The 7,574-nt window shown below is 57.9% G+C and overlaps 1 protein-coding gene across 2 annotated transcripts in view; it reads left to right on the top strand.

Annotated features, from left to right (window-relative positions):
* TBC1D14 (TBC1 domain family member 14) overlaps positions 1–7,574 on the top strand; it is a 103,613-nt gene that overhangs the window by 209 nt on the left and 95,830 nt on the right. Inside the window, exon 1 of one of the 2 annotated variants that reach the window (XM_033856661.2) lies at positions 329–480. The exons of the other annotated variant lie outside the window; for it this stretch is intronic. The gene's annotated coding sequence lies outside the window, so the exon portion shown is untranslated. Of the gene's footprint in view, positions 1–328; positions 481–7,574 lie in introns of those variants that run through there. 2 annotated transcript variants of the gene reach the window in all.

Raw genomic sequence — 7,574 nt, 5'->3', positions numbered from 1 at the left:
GCCCTTCGGGAGAGAAAAGGTCCGGCAACGCCGCTCCGAAGCCCGTGGCGGGCGGGCGAGCGGGCCGGAGGAGGGGCAGCGGGACGAGCGTCGAGCTCGAGGAGCGGCGGCAGCCCGGCTGGGCGCGGCAACCCGGGCGGAAGAGCAGCCTGCGCAGGCAGGGGGCGGGGCGGGGCGAGGGCGCGCGGGGCGGGGCGAGGGCGCGCGGGGCGGGGCGAGGGCGCGCGGGGCGGGGCGAGGGCGCGCGGGGCGGGGCGAGGGCGCGCGGGGCGGGGCGAGGGCGCGCGGGGCGGGGCGAGGGCGCGCGGGGCGGGGCGAGGGCGCGCGCCGCTGTTGGCTGCGGGCAGCTCGCGGGCACCTGCCGGCCCGGCCCGCCGCCTGCAGCGCCGGGTGTCCTCGCCGCGCAAGTTGCGGGTCCCGCAGGGCCTGGGCTGCGGGCCCGCTGGCCCCGGGGATGGCGTCGGAGCCGCGCTAACTCCGGTACTGAGGGCCTCCGGCGAGGGCCGGGCCGCGAGGGAGGGAGGGCGCCGGGGCGCGCGGGGCAGCTGACACCTGCTGCAGCGTCGGCCGGAGCGTGGAGGCGGCCTGAGGCGGGGCGGAGCTGGCCGCGCGGGTTCGGGTCCTGCCTGCGCGCCCCCTCGACGCGCGGCCGCCGCTCCCTCCCACGCTGGGGGAGCGCGTGGGGCACGGGGAGCATCGCGGGGCCCGGGGGCGCTCGGCTCGCCCGCTCCTCGGTGAGACGCGCGCCCCGACCCGCTCCTTTCCCGGAACTTGACGAAAAGTTTTCCCTCTCAGACGCGCGGGGCTCCCGGGCCGGGAGAGGAGCCGGCTCGGCGCTCCCCGACCCATAAAAGCCCCCACGGCGTCGGGGCCACAAAACACCGGGATCCCGCCACTTCGGAGCCCCCCAGCCGCCGGGACCCCCTCCACCTCAGGGCCCCCGACCCCTGCGACCCCCGGCAGTTTGCAGTCCCCGACTCGCCGGAGCCCCTCTCCCCACACCTCGGAGCCTCCGACCGCCCGGAACCCCCTCCACCTCTGGGTCCACCTGGCAGCTCCCGACCCCCTTGCTTCTCAGATCCCTGTTCTGGGGCCGCAGACGCCCCCTTCTCTTGAGACCGCCTACTCCCCAGGCCGGGGACTCCCTTTTGCTTCAGGGGCCCCCGTACCTGGACTACAGCCCCCTCAGCCTCGGGGACCCGCCCCTCGGGATGCATCCCAGCGGGAGGCTGAGGGGCAGGAGCTGTATGGGGACAGAGAGCTGCCCCGAGGAAGGAGCGGGGGGGGGGGCGCGGCGGCTCAGAGCTGGGGGGCTGCGGCCGCCGGGAAGGCTCCTCTTCACGAGGCCGCAGCGCCGGCCGGCGGACCCCAGACCCCGCGCCTGCGCAGCAGGCCACAGGCAGCCGCGTGCGTTTCAAAGTTGGACAGGCGCCATCTGCTCCAACTTGGATGTGGAAGTGGAAGCTTGGCTTTGGGAAGTTCTGTGGGCAGGAGGCTCCTGGGCACGGACTCACGCCCTTCGTTTACAGGGGAGGGCGGTGTCTTAGGGCCCGTGTCTGCAGGCGTTGGCCCCTCGCCGTTGTCTTGGCTACCTTTGTAGAGGATGGGTGGCTGCTGGGCACTGTTAGGAGCTGTGCATGGACCAGACCAGACCTTACAGCAGTCCCTTCCTCTTGCCCGGTTTATCTGGCCAGTACCAACCTGTGTCTCAGGTTTGGATAGGGCTTCTTCCCAGCTGCTTAGCCCACCTGTCCCACCTGGGTTGCTCCGCCGTCCCACCCCCCAGCCAAGGCTGTCTTACTACTGTCTTGGTGGTGGTATGTTTGACCCCTTGAGACTGTGGGCTTCACCTGATTAACAGCCCTTGTGAGAAGCTGGCATGTTCTTGGGGCTCAGGGTTATTGAGTGAATGCAGCCTTTGGGCCGCATCGAGGGCGGTCAGGTAACCGGTTCAGGGTCACCCAGCTGGAGAGGGGCAGGGATGACATTCACACTGAGGCAGGTCAGGGGGCCAGGCTCCGCTCATCTCAATGTCCTTCACGGCCCCAGCAGGTCCTGGCAGGTCCCTGCTTAGCATTTTGCGTGGCGCCGAGGTGGGCTTGCTCCATGCTTGCGAGACTGAGTGTTTACAGCCTGCCCCCAGCCCACCCTCTCATGCTCCGAATCAGGGCTGCCTCACCTGGCCTCCGCGGGTCCCTGCAGTTCCCCTCAGGCACCTCTCTCTACTTCTCCACCCCTCCACCCCTCCGCCCTTCCACTTCTCCATCTCTCCCTCCCACTGCCCTACTTCCCTCTGTCCAGCGGGTGAGTTCCTGCCCGTCCTACCTCCACTTCCCCTTGCTTGTGCTCTGCTGAAGGCCTCTCAACAGAGAGGACACAGCTTATCAGAGCAACATGCTTAGGAATCTGTCTTCCCTGTTGGTCAGAGCTTCTGACTGTCACGTCCTCACCCTCAGCACAGAGGATGCCTGCCCAGCATGGCGTGGGTGCTCGCCGAGCTTTGAGACCTTGGAGAAGATTTGTCATCACACCAGACATTTATACCTAATATGTAAGAGAGGATTTTAGGAAAATGGGTACGTGTTGTCAATGTTTGCTGTAGGGAGGGTGTAAAGTTTCTAGGGTCTGGGTTTAGAATTCTAGATTGTCAAGTTGCAAGGACCTCGGGTAGCTTGGCTGGGCTAGTCACCTCATTTGACAGATGGGGAAGCTGAGGCCCAGCGCTCGGTCAGTGCCGCAGCGGAGGTGCGAGGAGAGATGCTGGTGACAGGGCGAAGCCGTACAGTGAGGCTGTGCAGACTGGCTGTGTCTGGGCTGGCTTATGCAAATGAGTTGCTAAAATAGGGGGCCTGAGCTGGCTGGCCGTGTCGGGTGCCCGGGGAAGAGTGATGCCACCTAGCATCTTCCAAGGCGCGATTCTAAAGGCTTTATGTAGATTTCTTCCCCCGATCTTGTCAACGGCCTAATGAAATAGGGTCTATTATTGTCCCCCTCTTACTACGTGGAAATCGAGGCACAGAGAAGTTGAACTAGTCCAAGGTCCAACAACTGCTAGGCGGAGGAGCCAGGATTTGAACTTACGTGGTCTACCTCCAGAACCTGCATTATTTTTTCCCCTTGTGTATTTTAGTTTTAAAACTTTTCTATTGAAGTCTAACATACATACAGAGAAGTCTAAATATTGTTGTATTTAACTTATCGATGATCACAAAGTGTAGGGTCTGTACTCTTAAGCACTCCAACAAACCATGTTTGGCCTTTGATGTCAGACCCGGTTTGAATCCTGTTTCTCTTGCTGTGTGACCTTGGGTGTGTCACTCAGCTTCTCTGAATCTCATAGTTTCTTGGGTGTACTTGGCAGGCTTGTGATGATTAGAGCATGTGATAGCTCCTGGCATGTTTGGTGTTTGGTAAATTTTCAGTAAATTATTTGACTTATTAATAATTAAGATTATAAATTGTGTTGGCTTTGTTAAGTGGACTATCTTCCGAACCTGTGAGTTGCCTTCCGGTCACTTTACAGGTACTTATGATGATTAGTTTTGGTAAATATATGAAGCTGAAACATTTGGGGGTAGAGGGGAAACCTCCCCTGTGCACTGAAAGTCCTTAATTTAAAATGTCCCACCTGTGCCTTTTAAACATCACCACCTTTGGGCGGTGTAAGTTAAATATCTGTTCCTTAGGGTTGGGAAGGAGCCTCTGGGGACCCTCAGCAGTTTAACGCCAGTTTCTGCCTGGTTTGCTGATGGACGGAAACTTACTGAACTACATCGTGTTGAGTTCCAGGTGCCTCAAAGTTGCCGGGCACCCTCCAGAGGAGTATATTGGGCTTCTAGGAAATTCTTTTTTAGGATTGTTTTTATCCTAAAGAATAACTCTTTTAAAAAAACAAACTACTTTTCTAGTTGGCTTTCCTATTCTGTGGTTTTTTTTTTTCTTTTTTTCTTTTGGCTGTGCCGCGTAGCATGCGGGGTCTTAGTTCCCTGACCAGGGATCAACCCCACCCCCTCCCCTGGCAGTGGAAGCGTGGAGTCTTAACCACTGGACCGCCGGGGAAGTCCCGACTTTCCCTTTCTATGTAATGCACATTAGTCCATTATTTTAGGCCGCTTGTGCAGCAGTGGAAAGAGTAAGCACCTTAGTGTAGGCTCCAGGTCAGCCCCAGCAGGACCCCTTCAGTCTGCGTTCCATCTGCACCTCGGTCTTGTCTGTGAGATGGTGATGACAGTGTCCTCAGCTCTGGGGGTTGCTGGGGAGGTTACATAGGTCATAGATGGTGGGTGTGGACACCGAACACAGTGCCCACCGTGCAGCGTGCACCGGTGAGCAGAGGCAGCTGCTTGTGTTAACTGTTAATGCCGAGGCGCCTGAGATGCAGAACGTCCTATGCCTTTCTCTCCACTGCTTGAATTAAAAAGAGAAAGAGACTCACAGTGGTTGGTGCTTGTGAGCCCTCTACACAAATGTCTGATTGTCATGGGAGATGTCTCATAGGTCAGTGGGTTCTCCTTTTTGTTTGGTCTAGGCTTGAGGTGAAGGCCTGAGAGAGCCACTCCTGTGGCGAGTCTGGCGGTCCCACCAGCATCCTCACCAGGAAACGTGAAGGACCCCTGAGAGGCCTTCTGGAGGGTGACGCAGGTGTTGGAGAGAGAAGACTCAGGTGGGACCCTCCCTGCAAGACCTTGGGCAGGTTGCTGCCTCTGGCTCAGCCCAGCGTTGTTCCCACCTGTGAGATCCTCTTCTTTCACGGGAGGGATAAGGATTTGAGGAGGTGCTTGATGTCTGCATTAGGGCTGTAAGTAGCAAAGCTTACCAAGGGGCTTTGGGGTCACAGACTTGGGCTCAGGCCCCAGCTGCTGCCACGTGAAAGTGGAGACCTGGGCAAGCTGTGTGCTTCGGTTTCCTCCTCTGTGCAGTGGGGGTAATACCTGGCGCAGAGGGCTGCTGAGGGCTCTGGCACAGAATGGCATGTTAAGAGCTTAGAACGGTGCCTGGTGCTCATGAAATTGTAGTTTTATGGTGGTGCTCTGGTGTTGTCAGGACTTGCAGTCCGAGTTCCTGCCCTCTGGAAACTTTGGATCTGTGACAGATGGGCCCTCAGGCCATGGCTGATAGAAAGGGGCCGTGTGCGCCTGACTCTTAAGCGGCAGGGTACGGCGAGCAGCGGCAGGCCTGGGTTGACAGGAGGCTTGGCAGCGAAGATGAGCGCACCCTCCGTGGAGGATCAGGGAGAGTGGCGTTGTCCCCGTGCTGATGGGGGTGCGAGGGGGCCGCTCTCCTCCGCGGTGTCCAGAGGGGAGAGCTGGGACGAGGGAGGCTGTGTATAGCACACGCCCCGTGGGCAGGAAGGAGCCACGGGAGAGGAGAGGAGTGCAGAGGATGTCTGCATGGACGGGCAGAGCTGTCCCTCCCTGAAGCCACCAGTGAGTGGAGTTTTCTTCCCCTGGGACCCTAACTAAATCATTTAGTTTTGGTTTCATAAACTGTTTCTTTCATTTATGAAGACTTGGTCAAGACTTAGTCCCATTACTTTTTAAGGAGGAGAAAATTAAATTGTTGCTTCAAGATGGACTTGTTTTCCAAAGCCTTGTTCAGAGTCACTGGCAGAGCTGCTCTCCACTCTCTGACTCGTATTAAACTAAAGACGGGCCCCTGGGAGTGAAGGCTGTTTCAGTCTCTTGGGCACTTTTCCTCTTTGCTTCCTGAAGAACTCAGTTTTGTGGCAGGTAAGTAAACGTCAGGTGGCCTTGCTGCCTGGAATAGAAAGTCTTCGTCTTATCTGTGCGTCATGTCTTGTGTGTTTCTCTCCTCCGGACGGAGACGGCTGCTCCTCATCAGACTTGGATCTGGTGCTGGGCTGTGCCCGGGTGACTCTGAGAGCCCAGGTCGCATGCTGTGGCGGCCACTGCGCAGGGGGTCGTGTGAGACTTTGGGAAACAACTGCAGAGGGAAATTTCGTTTTACTTTCCTGAGCTGTCAAGTGTTCACAGTGTTGGTCGCCGTCTAGTCTAGCAGCGGATACGGCGCACAGGGCGGTCACCGCTCACTTGCTGGGTCTGCCGTCTGCACGCATGGCTGGGAGCACGATGGATTTTCTTCCTCTTCTGTGACCTCCCCTGCTCACCTTGTTCTTGAAACACAACCCAACTCTCAACAGATGTTTCTTGGATGGATTGCCCCTGAAACCTGCCCACAACTAGAATGTAGTTGTTAGTAATAATTAATTCAGCAAATACAATTTTTTTTTTTTTTTTGGCTGCACTGCGTGGCATGTGGGATCTTAGTTCCCCCACCAGGAATCGAACTTATGCCCCCTGCAGTGGAAGCGCGGAGTCTTGACCACTGGACTGCCAGGGGAGTCCCGCAAATAGATTTTTAATCCTTAACCATGCTAGGCATTTGACCAGGCAGTGGTATCCAGAAACTGTTAGCATGTGCCCGCCTGAAGCTTAGTCAGGAGCCAGGAGAGAGAGACACGGAAACTGCTGTAGGTGGGGTGTGGCCACAAGGAGCTCAGGAGGAAGGAGGGCCTGCAGCCTCCTGGGGGAGTTGAGAAAGGCTTCTCAGGGGAGGTGCTGTGTCTCCTCGTGGCACACGCTCCCAGATCCCCAGGGGCGCTGATGGCAGAGCTGGGGAGAGTACCTGCGGCAATGGCGCAGGACGGCTGGGTGCTGAGAGAGGTGAGGGTGACGGCATGAGGCTGGTGTGGCTGGCAGGGACGGATCCAGAGGGCCCTGGGCCGGCTTGGGGAATTTAGGCTTACTCTGTCTTTAGAGAACGTGTGATTTGGAGGCAGGCCATCCGCAGCTGGTCTCCTGGCTGGCTTCCAGAGTCCACCCTGCAGCCCCTCTTGGAAGCACCCGCTTTGTGCAGCCTCGCCCTGCAGGGCCCCGTCGGGAGGCAGGTGCTCTGGCGCGTGGCTTCTGGTTTTAGGGCACTGGTAGCACCAGGTGAAAGGGCTTGAGGACAGTTGGCCTTGGCCCTTGCGGAGTTTGGTCTTAGAATATGGTGCAAGGGGAAGTACGTTTTCCCTTCTAGGTTTATTTCTCTGAAGGCTGTTCTCTGAGTCTGTTCCTCAAGTTTAAGGAACTTAAGCTGGGCTTGGAACCATCGGGGGCCCCAAAGGTCCCTCAGCTTCTCCCTAGAAGAGGCCCTCAGGCTTCTCTCTGTGGCCCCAAGGCAGAGGAGAGAAGACGGAGGACGAGGCCACCACCAAGCGGCTTGGGACTCTGTCCGACCTTGTTTCTTTCTTCCCTGTGCTTCCATCTTGGCGACTCAGAGGAGAAGGGGTCCTTGGGTCCACATCACACACTTGTTCCATGTTGCTGCCTATTCTAGTGTCAAAATTTCAGTTTAAATTCGTAGGTTTTTTTTCCAGGTACTCAGGCTCTTTATGTGGCTGGAGTGGAGGAAATTCACATTTATTGGGCACCTACCGTGTGTCAGGTACAGGTGTGCCGGCGCTTCACCACACCTCATTTCCTTTATCCTCAGCCAGCCTGTGAGGTGTATGGTATCGCCCCCTTTTACTCCTGGGGAGGAGGGAAGTTGAGGCTCAGAAAGGTTGAGCA

The sequence above is a fragment of the Tursiops truncatus genome, chromosome 5 (genome assembly GCF_011762595.2).
Source record: "Tursiops truncatus isolate mTurTru1 chromosome 5, mTurTru1.mat.Y, whole genome shotgun sequence".
Lineage (NCBI taxonomy): Eukaryota > Metazoa > Chordata > Mammalia > Artiodactyla > Delphinidae > Tursiops > Tursiops truncatus.
The sequence above is the reverse complement of the archived record's forward strand: the minus strand, read 5'-3'. Positions and strand labels throughout refer to the sequence as shown.